Source organism: Orycteropus afer, unplaced genomic scaffold, assembly GCF_000298275.1.
Source record: "Orycteropus afer afer isolate SDZICR_OR568_19922 unplaced genomic scaffold, OryAfe1.0 scaffold00585, whole genome shotgun sequence".
Lineage (NCBI taxonomy): Eukaryota > Metazoa > Chordata > Mammalia > Tubulidentata > Orycteropodidae > Orycteropus > Orycteropus afer.
Window position 1 is genome coordinate 903,380 of NW_006922172.1, and position 13,636 is coordinate 917,015.

A 13,636-nucleotide genomic window follows, 5' to 3' on the forward strand; every position below is an offset into this window, starting at 1 on the left:
CCAGAGTCCATAGAAGAAGGTGTCTCCAGAGATTCAGCGGGCCGGGCTGCTTGGTCGGCCAGTCCCTGTCGGTGGATGCTTCCTTTGCCTTTCGCTGTGTAGCTAAACTGTGTTATTAAATTTTTGTTTTGAATTTATGGTTCCAGTTACAGTACTGTAAGATTGATATTAAAGACAGGATTTTCACGCCACTTCATCAACACACATACATTTTCTCTTCTGTTTGGATTCCTATTATACCACAATGCAACAAGCTTTAGAACTAGCTTTGGATTGTGCAGAGTATGTCATTGAAAGTGCCTGTCAGAGACCTCCTAAAAGGAAATACTTAACTAGTGGAAGAAAATCTGTATTTCAAAAACTTTATGACTTATATATTGAAGAATGTGAAAAAAGAGCCTGAGGTTAAGAAGTTAAGGAGAAATGTGAACTTGTTAGAGAAGCTCGTTATGCAAATGACATTGTCATGTCTCGTGGTCAACCTGTACCCAGGAAATGAGGGATATTCTCTGATGCTCAGGGGAAAAAAATGGATCAGATTCTGAGACCATTCAATTGCCTTATGAAGAAGGGGAATTACTTGAATACTTGGATGCAGAATAATTACCTCCTATTTTGGTTGATCTCCTGGAAAATCTCAGGTGAATATTTTTCATTGTGAATGTGTCATAGCAGAAATATGTGACTACAGGCAGTCTGGTAATGTGAAACCTCCTGGTTACCAAAGTAGACATATTCTTTTACGTCCAACAATGCGGACTTTAATTTGTGATGTACATTCAATAACAAGTGATAACCATAAATGGACCCAGGAAGACAAACTTTTGCTTGAGAGCCAACTGATCTTAGCTACAGCTGAACCATTGTGTCTTGACCCTTCTGTGGCTGTAGCCTGCACTGCAAACAGACTGCTCTATAACAAGCAGAAGATGAACACTCACCCAATGAAATGGTGTTTCAAAAGGTATTCTCAGTCCTCTCTGAATCGGCAACAGGATCTGTCTCATTGTCCACCTCCTCCTCAGCTAAAATTACTTGATTTCTTACAAAAAAGAAAAGAAAGAAAAGTAAGTCAGCATTATGACCTCAAAATCTCTAAGGCAGGAAATTGTGTAGATATGTAGAAACAGAATCCCTGTAATTTGGCCATACCTTCTGAAGTGGACGTAGAAAAATATGCTAAAGTGGAAAAGTCTATCAAATCTGATGACTCACAGCCAACGGTATGGCCAGCCCATGAGGTAAAGATGATTATGTGTTTGAATGTGAAGCTGGTTGGTAATCAGTATCAGAAAACAAAGTTGACCATTATGCAGTCACTTGGTGATCCAGTTTACTATGGTAAAATACAGCCATGTAAAGAAGATGAAGAAAGTGATAGTCAGATGTCTCCAGTCCACTCCTCCACAGATGGTCATTCAAATTGGTTCATTATTCAATCAAAGACTGATGTTCAGAGGGTAGTCAATCAGTACCAGGAATTGGTCCAGAATGAAGCCAAATGTCCAGTCAAAATGTCACACAGCTCCAGTGGCTCAGCCAGTCTGAGCCAGAATTCTCCAGGGAAAGAAACAGAACAGCCTGAGACCATATCAGTTCAGTCTTCAGTATTAGGAAAGGGAGTAAAGCATCGGCTTCCACCCATCAAACTTTCCTCAAGCTCAGGAAATAGTTCTTCAGGTAACTATTTTACTGCACAGCAGGCAAGCAGTTTTCTTAAATCTCCAACTCCTCCTCCTGCTTCTAAACCACCAAGTCTGTCACGGAAGTCATCTATGGACCTCAGTCAAGTTAGCATGCTTTCTCCAGCTGCCTTGTCACCTGCAAGCTCATCACAAAGATTTGGAACTCCTAAGCCATTTACTCCTACACCAACCCCTTCATCGACCCCACACCCTCCTGATGCTCAGAGATCAACTCCTATTACCCCTTCTGCCACCCCTACTCCCCAAGATTCAGGCTTCACCCCTCAGCCTGCTTTGTTAACTCAGTTTACTCAGCAGCAAAGGTCTCTGAGCCAAGCAATGCCTGTAACGACCATTCCTCTTTCTACTATGGTAACATCTATAACTACAGGAACCACGTCCACTCAAGTCATGGCAAACTCTGCTGGACTTAACTTTATCAATGTAGTGGGCTCTGTTTATGGAGCCCAAGCTTTGATGAGTGGTTCAAACTCCATGCTGGGCTGTAACACTGGTGCCATAATTCCTGTAGGAATAAATCTGAGTGGCCTTCTTCCCTCAGGAGGTCTCCTACCAAATGCATTGCCAGGTACACTGCCAGCTTCTCAAGCAGGTGTTCCATTTGGTTTGAAAAATACTTCAAGTCTCAGGCCCTTAAACCTACTCCAGCTTCCTGGTGGATCACTCATTTTTAACACTCTGCAGCAGCAACAACAGCACCAACAGCAGCTCTCAGTTTATGCCACAAAGCAACCTCAGCCACCCACAACTTCTAGTCATGGGAACAGGGTTCTGAACAAGGTTCAGCTAGTCAAGAACAAGGCCTTATCTGCTCAGCAAGCTGCTGTTATTAACCTTACTGGAGTAGGAAATTTCATGCAGTCCCAGGCAGCTGCAGTTGCGATTCTTACAGCATCAAATGGCTATGGTGGCAGCAGCAGCACAGACAGCTCAGCTCCATCATCATCAGCATACAGGCAGCCAGTCAAAAAGTAAAATGAAGAGAGGCATGCCAACCACTCCAAAATTCTGAGTATTGCTTTTTTTTTTCCTGTTCTTTGAAAAGACAAGAGCATTGAATCAAAAGGATTCTGAATTTTTACTGCATTTTTGTTTCATTTTTTAATGTGTCAGTATTTTACATTGCTAGATGTACAAACTTTATACAGAAGCACCACCCTATGATTTTTAAAATAAAAACAGGGAAATGATTTAATGAAAAAAAAAAAAAAGAAAGAAATGACACTGGAGATCACATAATAGGATTTTGCAAGACCAATGACTTATTCATTGCAAATACTTTTTTTCAACAACACAAATGGCAGCTATACATGTGGATTTCACCAGATGGAGTATACAGGAATCAGATTGACTACATCTGTGGCAAGAGGTGATGGAAAAGCTCAGGAAAAGCTCAATATCTTCAGCCAAAAGTAGGCTAGAAGCTGATTGTGGAACTGACCATCAACTGTTCATTTGCAAGTTCAAATTGTGGTTGAAGACAATTAAAGCAAATCCACAAGAGCTGAAATATGACCTTGATTATATCCCTGCTGAATTTAGAGACCATTTAAAGAATAGATCTGATGCATTGAACACCAATGACAGAAAACCAGAGGAATTGTGGGATGACATCGAAAACATCATCCATCAAGAAAGCAAAAGGTCATTTTAAAAGACAGGAAAGGAAGAAAAGACCAAAGTGGATGTCAGAAGAGACTCTGAAACTTGCCCTTGAATGGAGAGTGGGTAAAGCAAATGGAAGAAATGACAAGATGAAAGAGCTGAGCAAAAGATTTCAAAGGGCAGCTTGAGAAGACAGTCAATTATTATAACAAAATGTGCAAACACCTGGAGTTGGAAAGCCAAAAAAAAAGGAAGAACACACTTGGCATTTCTCAAGCTGAAAGCACTGAAGAAAAAATTTAAGCCTCAAGTTGCAGTATTGAAAGATTCTATGGGCAATGTATTGAATGATGCAGGAAACATCAAAAGAAGATTGAAGGAACACACAGAGTCACCGTACCAAAAAGAATTGGTCTATGTTAGTGAATTTCAGGAGGTGGCATACAATCAAGAAACAATCATGTTGAGGGAAGAAGTTGAAGCAGCACTGAAGGAAGTGGCAAAAAACAAGGCTCCAGGTGTTGACAGAGTACCCAGTGAGATGTTTCAACAAAGGGATGCCGCACTGGAGGCACTCAGATGGCTATGCCAAGAGATTTTGAGGATAGCTACCTGGCCAACTGACCGGAAAAGATCCACATTGTTGTTGTTGTTAGTTGACGTCAAGTCATTTCTGACTCATAGCGACCCCATGCACAGCAGAACAAAACAGTGCCTGATCCCATGCCAGCTCCACAATCCCTGCTATACTTGAGCCCATCATCACAGCCACCGTGTCAATCCATCTCATTGAAGGCCTCCCCCTCTTTTGTCAACTCTCCACCCTACAAAGCATGACATCCTTCTCCAAGGAATGGTCCCTTCTGACAACATGACCAAAATAGGGGAGACAAAGTCTGGCCATTCTCACTTCCAAGAAGCATTTCAGGTGCACTTCCTCCAGGACAGATCTGTTAGTTCATGTACCCAGGGAGGTACATACTCCTTAGAACCACCAGCAATATGAGATCAAAAGGCAGCATTTGCCTAGGGATAAATCTCACAAGACAGGAAGGGATAGTAAAGAACAAGGAATAGTAATGAGAAACAGGGAGGAAATGAGAAGAGTACTGTTACACCGTGGGGATTGTGATTAGTATCACAAAACAAAATGTGTATGAATTGTTGAATGGAAAACCAATTCTTTCTATAAATCTTCACTCAAATCACAATAAAATGTTAAAAAGGAAAAACAAAAGTGTTCCCTTATTGAAACCTTCTTAGTCTATAAAATAAGGTGGTTGGATTACATGATCTCTATGGATGCTTTAGACTCTAAAATTGCTTTATCTAAAGTGAGAAATAAATGTCTGGTATCATAGTAGATATTTCTGGGTCCTTTCTGACCTGCCTGCAAACCTATAATCACAGTTTCTGTGGTAAGTTCCAGAGGAAGCAGGCCATCCAGTTAGAGGGTTATGTAACAGTGGGACATGTCAATCTCATCTGAAGTGAAAAAAGATAAATGTTGCTATTTTTAGCAATTATAACTAAAAGGGAAAAAATACAGTATCCCCCAAAAAGGAAGCAAAAGTTTCCAAATATTTTATTCCCCTGAATATTATAAAGCAAAGACAAAAGTTCAGTATTTCATCTAAAAAAAAAAAAAAAAAAATCTGGTTTTGCAAGATCCAGCATTTGACAGGGACTCAATAACTCATGATGATAATTGTACTGATGGAAGTATCTCAGCTAATATCTTCTTTCTGGTTAAATTTTGGGTACGTAGATATTATGCTAATACCAATAAAACCTTCAGTTAGCCCAATGGGAGAGGGAAAAAAAGATTATGACAGTAATGGAAAATCTACCAGGAGAAGGTTAATTTGATTGATGTGCCCTTCTGGCTTCAGCACTCAATTCTTCCATTTAAGAATTAGAGTTTCTTTTCAGCAGCAATTTGGAAGTCATTTTCTAGATGTAAAGTAGTAGTGAGCTACCTGAAATATTGCAAAGAAGTTAAAAAGTTAACTTCTTTGTTATAATTAGATCTTTTTTTTAAAAAAATGTATTTAATATCTTCCATGATGATAGCTCTTTTTATTGTATAAAATGTACTTTACGGGGGGATTCAAAATGGAATCTCGTCAGTAATCACCATGCTATTTCCCTCTAGCATCTTAGTGCTTGAAAATCTATGTACAGCAGTTTGAATTAGGGATTTTGGTGCTCTGAACAGCTCACTGAATCAGAGTGAACCAAACACAGAGGAGTAGAATTAAAGGAAAGGCACAGGGAAAGAAATTAAAGAAGATCTACCCGGCAGAAAGCAGAGAGCTCCTGAGGGAGCAACCGGCAGGCGAGAACAGCCACCTGAGACCTCCCTGGGTCAAGGCAGAAGACATCCCATATCAGCATACCAGAGACCACACCAACATACCAGCAAACACCTCAAAGATCAACTTTCAGCACCTGAGTTTATCAGTAACTTGGGTCATCTAGGTGCAAATGGGCACACGCAGCACCACTGAAACCCAAGCAGAGAGCTCATTGGTGCTCCAAGAAGGTGAGATCACTCCCCCCTCAGTGGGTCACTGAATAGGCTTGGGTCAGCTTAAGTGGCACTGAGAAGCCTGTGCTTGTCTTTATCACTAATATCAGGACCACAGATTACTAGCAGGCACTCTCCCGACTCCAGCACAGCTGAAACTGTGTGCATCTATGGCACCACAGGGGGGCAGACTAACAGAAAAACTCCCAAGCCAATCGCGGTCTGGGCGGGTTGAGCCCACACTGCAGGCAGATGCAGGTGGGGGAGGGGCGGGGAGAAAAAAACCCATGGCTGAGTGCGTACCAGGGAAGTTTCCTTGGGTTGGCTTTTGGGTGCTTAGGGTCCTCAAGAGCGGGGTCTTTGCATGTGTCTGAGCCTGGTGGAAAGTGGCAACACCCTAACAACAAGAATCTTTCCTGAAATTGAACCACAGGCTTGTAAATAACAGCAGGACATCATCAGTAGCAGCCTGCTCAAAGCCATAGAAACCAACCCTAGCAACAGCAAGCTTTCCTTCTTCCACTCCCACTTTCTCCATGAATAACTTCACTCATTCAATAGAAGAAACCATATTCAACCAACATAAAACCTCCTGGTTGGAACTGTAAACCCTTTTTATGACAAACAGAATCCCATATCCATATTCCACACAGTGATTCCATCATCACAAAGAAAACTGCAGAGCGACCCAGCATACCTGAATCAATAATAAAATAAAATACACCAGTCTCACCTTTTCAAAATATTAAACCATAAAACCAAGACAAAAAAATCAACACATAACCAAGAGTTAGAGACAACCTCAAAATGTCTAGGAAACAACAAGCAACTTCAAATCAAACAAAAAAAATAGGACAAGGTATTAGAAGCAAAACCACAAACAAAGGTATCATTATACATGGAGGAAAAGGAGGCAATAGAATTATCTGAGAAGGAATTTAGAAGATATGTTTATAGAGCTATACAAGAGCCTAAGGAAACCCCAAACAGAAACAAAGAGAACACAGACAGTTCCCTGGAGGAACTCAAGAAAATCATTCAGGAACAGAATAATAAGCTTAATGCACAATTAGAACTCATACAAAAACAACAGTTAGAAATCCAGAAAATGACTACCAAAATGAAAAGCATGAGTACCAAATGACAGAATTACACAACACAGTAGAAGCGCAAAAGAGTAGGTGAGAACTCACCAAAGAATGCATATACCAACTAGAGACAAATCCCTGGACACTAGCCTGTATGAAGAAAAATCAGAACAAAGATTTAATAGAAACAAAGAAAACCTAAAAATTATATGCAATGACATGAGATGAAACAATATAAGACTCATTGGAATTCCAGAACAAGAAGAGGTGAAAACGACCACTGAGAAAATTGTGGAAGACCTGCTAACAGAAAACTGCCCCTATACCATGAAGGAAGAAAAGATATTTGTCCAAGAAGCTCATAGAACCCCACACAAGACAGATCCCAAAAGAAAAACACCGAGGCGTATTATAATCAAACTTCCCAAAACCAAAGACAAAGAAAAAATTTTGAGAACTGCCTGGGAAAAAAAAAATATATTACTTATAATAATCAAACAGTTAGGCTGATCTCCAATTACTCAGCAGAAACCATGTAGGCAAGAAGGCAATGGGAGGCATATATAAAACACTGAAGGAAAAGAACTTCCAACCAAGAATCCTATATCCAGCCAAATTATCCATCAAATATGAGGGCGAAATCAAGGCAATCTCAGACAAACAGAAATTAAGGGTCTTTGTGAAAACCAGACCAACCCTACAAGAAATGTTTAAGGAAGTCCTTCCAATAGAGAACTCACAACAGAGATCAACAAAACCAGGATACGTAGCATCAACACTAAAACCAAATCAGAAATAGATACTCAAAATAAGACCATAAAGCATTACACCTTAAAAACCAAGGAACACAATCAGCACACAAAAACAACAACTAACCTATCAGAGAGAATAGGTACAGACCTTCAAATGGAGAGGAAAAAAGAACAATGTCTTTGTGGTATGCACTGTTCTAAAAATGTAGAGACAAGAATATACTCCAAGGTAACCACAGAGAAAAGTAACAATTCATCTAAGCAAATCCAGAAGGAAGAAAAATATATGGGTTTAATAAGCACAAAACCAACTAAACCAACTATAAAGTACAAAAGGGAGAAAGCATTAGCCAACAAACTGAACTCAGCACAGAAAAGTTTATGGACCAAAGAAACACCAACAACACAACAACAACAACAACAAAAGCTCAATAGAATGACAGCAATCAATTCATACCTATCACCAATTACACTCAATGTGAATGGACTAAATGCACCTATCAAGAGATAGAGAGTGGCAGACAGGATAAGAATAGAAGACCAATCAATATGCTGCCTACAAGAGACCCAACTTAGACACAAACATAAAAACAAATTAAGAGTTAAGGGATGGAAAAGAATATACCAAGCCAATGGAAACCAAAAAAGGGCAGGAATAGCAATATTGATTTCTGATAAAATAGACATTAAGGTGAAAAACATCATAAGAGATAAGGAGGGACATTATATGATGCTGAAAGGGTCAATTGACAAAGAAGATGTTACAGTAATAAATATTTATGCGCCCAATGAAAGTGCTCAAAAATACGTGAAGCAAATATTAACTGAATTAAAAGGGATAATAGACAACTCTACAATAGTAGTAGGGACTTTAACACACCACTTTCAAGGAGAGACAAGTCAACTGCAAAAAAACTCAGCAAGGATACAGAAGAACTCAACAGTACATCAACCAACTGGAACTCTTAGACATATACAGAGCATTTCACCCAACAAAAACACAATTCACATTCTTTTCCAGTGCCCATGGACCCTTCTCCAGAATAGACCATATTCTAGGACATAAAACAAGCCTCAATAAATTCAAAAACATTGAAATACTGGAAAGCATCTTCTCAGACCACAATGCTATAAAACTAGAAATTAATGATAGGAAGAGCAAGGAAAAAGCATCAAACATATGGAAGCTAAACAGCTCACTGATCAAAAACTATTGGGTTAAAGAACAGATAAAAACTGAAATAAAAAAAATTCCTAGAAACTAATGAGAATGAAGATACATTCTACCCAAACCTATAGGACACAGCGAAAGGAGTACTCAGAGGATGGTTTATAACAATAAATGCATACATCAAAAAAGAGGAAAGAAACAAAATCAACACGCTAACTCATCAACTCCAACAACTACAAATAGAACAACAAAAAAATCCTACAATATCTAAAAGAAAGGAAATAATACAGATCAGAGCAGAAATAAATGAAACAGAAAGCAGAACAAAAATCATAGAGAAAATCAACAAAACAAAGAGCTGGTTCTTTGGAAAGATGAATAAAATCGATAAACCATTGGCAGACCTAACAAAAGAAAAGAAGGAGAAGGTCTAAATCACAAGAATTGTAAATGAAAACAGTGCCATCACAACAGAACCAATTGAAATAAAAAAGATACTGACAGAATATTATGAAAAACTGTACATCAATATATTTGAGAACCTAGAAGAGATGGACAAGTTTCTAGAATCACAAGACCTACCTAAATTCTCCCACTTAGAAATAGAAAACTTGAACAGACCCATCACAAGGGAAGAAATTGAACAGGTCATTAAAAAAATTTCTCACAAAGAAAAGCCCTGGCCCTGATGGCGTCACTGGAGAATTCTATCAAATATTCAGAAGAGAGTTGACACCTGTGCTACTCAAGCTATTCCAGAACATAGAAAAAGATGGAATCCTCCCAAACTCATTTTATGAAGCAAGCATAACACTAATACCAAAACCAGGAAAGTCACCACTAGAAAGGAAAACTGCAGACCAATATCACTCATGAACATAGACGCAAAAATCTTTAACAAAATCCTGACTACCAGAATCCAACAACATATCAAAAAATTAATACATCTGGACCAAGTGGGATTCATACCAGGTTTACAAGTGTGGTTCAACATCAGAAAGTCAATCAATGTAATACACCACATAAACAAAACAAAGGAAAAGAACCATATGATTATATCAATTGATACAGAAAAGGTATTTGATAAAATCCAACATCCATTCCTGTTTAAAACACTCAGCAAAATAGGGATAGAAGGGAATTTCCTCAACATAATAAAGGGTATATATGCAAAGCCAATGGCCAATATCATTATTAATGAAGACTCAAGGCATTCCCCCTATGAATGGAAACCAGACACGGATGCCCTCTCTCACCACTTCCATTTAACATTGTATTAGAAGTCCCGGCCAGGCCAATAAGGCAAGAAAGAGATATAAAAGCCATAAGTATTGGCACATAGGAATTAAAACTATCTCTATTTGCAGATGATATGATCCTATGCATAGAAAACTCAAGGGACTCAATTAAAAAAAAAAAAATTACTGGAACTAATAGAGAGGTTCAGCAAAGTGGCAGGATACAAGATCAACATACAAAATCAGTTGGATTTCTCTACACAAGCAAGGAGTCCTCTGATAAAAAAAATAAGGGAAACAATACCATTCACCATAGCTACGTAAAAGATAAAATATCTAGGAATAAACCTCACCAGAGACACAAAAGACCTATACAGAGGTCTTTATACACTGCTACAAGAGACAACAAGGGCACTGCATAAATGGAAGAACCTACCTTGTTCATGGATAGGTAGACTAAACATTGTGAAAATGTCAATACTACCTAAAGCAATCTATACATTTAACACAATCCCGATCCAGATTTCAACAAAATTTTTTTAAGGACAGTAAAAACTAATTACTAATTTCATATGGAAAGGAAAGCAACCTTGAATAAGCAGAGCACTTCTCAAGAAGAAAAACAAAGTGGGAGGTCTCACACTCCCAGATCTTAAGAACTACTATATAGCCACGGTAGTCAAAACAGCATGGTGTTGGTACAATGATAGACAGATAGACCAATGGAACAGAATCGAAACTCCAGATATAGACCCAGCCACCTATGGACAATTGATCTTTGGCAAAAGCCCAAAAGCCATTAACTGGGGGAAGAGACAGCCTCTTTAACAAATGGTGCTGGCAAAACTGGATATCCACCTGTAGAAAAATGAAGCAAGATCCATACCTCACCCCATACACAAAAACAAATGCAAGCTGGATCAAAGACTTAAATGTAAAACCCAAAACTATAAAATTCATCAAAGATAAAATAGGGGCAAATCTAGGAGCCCTAATTTATGGCATAAATAGACTGTCAAACATAACCCAGAATGCGAAGGAGATAGAAGAGAAACTAGATGACTGGGACCTTTTAAAAATTAAATTCTTGTGCACATCAAAAGATTTTGTCAAAAGGGTAAAAAGAGAACCTACAGAGTGGGAGAAAATATTTGCCTATGACATATCTGATAAACCTTATCTCCAAAATCTACAGAAAACTTCAACACCTCAACACCAAAAAGACAAATATCCCAACTCACAAATGGGCAAGAGACTTGAACAGACACTCCACCAAAGAAGATATACAGGCAGCAAACAGACACATGAGAAATTGCTCACGATTATTAATCATAAGAAAGATGCAAATCAAAACAACAATGAGATATCATCTCACCCCAGCAATAATAGGTAAGTTCAACAGATCAGACAGTAACAAATGCTGGTGAGGTTGTGGAGCGATTGGAACTGTTGTCCACTGCTGGTGGGATTGTAAAATGGTACAACCATTGTGGCAAACGTTATGGCATTTCCTTAAAAAACTGAAAATAGAAGTACCATTTGACCCAGCAATTTTGTTACTAAGAATATATCCTAAAGAGGTGAGAGATAGTGCACGAACAGACATATGTACACCTATGTTCATTGCAGCAAAATTCACTATAGCAAAGAGATGGAAACAACCTAAATGCCCATCAACAGATGAGTGGATAACCAAATTATGGTATATCCACACAATGGAATACTATGCCACATTAAAGAACAATGAGAGATACACAAATCATCTCACAACGTGGATGAATCTGGAGGACATTATGCTGAAATAAGTCAATCGCAGAAGGACAAGTACTGTATGAGCCCATTACTGCAAAAAGACAGAGAAGGGTTTGCTTGGGAAGGGGAACTTACCTAGTAAGTTACTGGGATGAGGAGGGATTAATTTTGGGCTAGTTGGGGCTTACATGCTGACATCAGTAGGGGGAGGGATATACGGGAAGGATATATGAACACCATAATAACATTGGGAAATGAGAGGACACTGAATTGTGCACATAAGAGATAGACGACAGATGCTAATACCAACCAATGTGTCCGCAATACTGCATTGCCATTAACACCAAACACTAGGCTATACAAATAAACGCATAAACACCTGAGATGATCAGATGGGGGTCAGTGAACAAAGGTATACTCTAGGCCAAGGATAGATTCAGCTGAGGCTAATCTTGCACAGACACCAGTGATACAATATACCTGCAGTCCTTACAGAGACAATAGAAGACAGATGCAGAGTGATCCCTCACAGACATCCAGACACTATGGAAGAGTGATCCAATAGATCTACTGCTTCAGGACCATAATACTGGGGGAGACCAGACTCAATTGACACAACAAAATACATAAAAGTGTTGCTCCGCATCCTACATTGGTGAGTAGCGACTGGGGTCTTAAAAGCTTTCAAGCAGCCATCTAAGATGCAGCTAATGGTCTCCTAGCATCAGAAGAGAAGAAGAATGCAAGAAAGAACAAGTGCATTTAGAAGCAATCAGCCCTAGGACACAATGGCCCTCAAGACCAGAAGAACTAGATGGTGCCTGGCTACCAATGCCAACCACTCAGGAAAGGATCAGATCTGGAGATCCTGGATAGAATGGGAGGGAAAACATGTAAAAAAATCCAAAAACTCAATAATGACCAGAATTACTGGTCAGATGAAATCTGTTGAGACTCCCAATATTATGGCCCTGGAATACATTCTGCACCTGGAATAAAACTCACCCCCAGGCATGGACTCTCAGCCCAGTAGTTAACAAGATGTACATGCAGACCATGCAACCCAGGATGATGCACCTACATATTCTATGGTAATAGATCCCTTAGAGCAATAGACCATGGGACACCAGAGGACCAACATTCAAATTGAGGAAATGCAGGACAAACAAGAGTGCATAAATATGAGGGACACAGGGGGAGGGTTATAGGGTAGGCAGGGGAGGAGACTGGGTTAGGGTTGGACATGGCAAATGGGAATGAAACTAAATGTATGTGTTACATTGAATGTAAAACAAGCTCTTAAAATAAAAAAAAATGTACTTTACAGGAACTTAAGCAAAGAACACCAATAAGCTATATTTTTGGAAAGGTCCAATATAACAGTCTATTGATGACAAGTTAGATGCATAAATTACATGAATCACTAATGATTCATTTATCTGAAAAAAATGTTAACTGGCACAGTGATCTCAATCTCCTTATTTATGGAAGAAGGAGGGGTGAGGAGGGATTCATTATAGTCTTCTTTGGTGTGCTTCATGTACAATAGCCATGGCTCCCAAAAGATTCTGAGACCTTTTGAAACATTTGAAAGCACATTCAATTAAACACAAGACTAGATTCAAAATGGAGTCTCGTCAGTAGTCACCACGATAATTCCCTCTAGCATCTTAGTGCCTGAAAAACTAGGTACAGCATGGCGAGTAGCGACTGGGATCTTAAAAGCTAGCAAGCTGCCATCTATATGCAACGATGGGTCTCTCCTCATCCAGAGCAAAGAAGAATGAAGAAAAC

At 39.1% G+C, this 13,636-nt stretch overlaps 1 pseudogene; it reads left to right on the forward strand.

Moving 5' to 3' along the window:
- The first annotated feature begins 244 nt into the window (after positions 1–244).
- On the forward strand, positions 245–2,681 carry LOC103210308 (annotated as a pseudogene).
- The last annotated feature ends 10,955 nt before the right edge of the window (positions 2,682–13,636 follow it).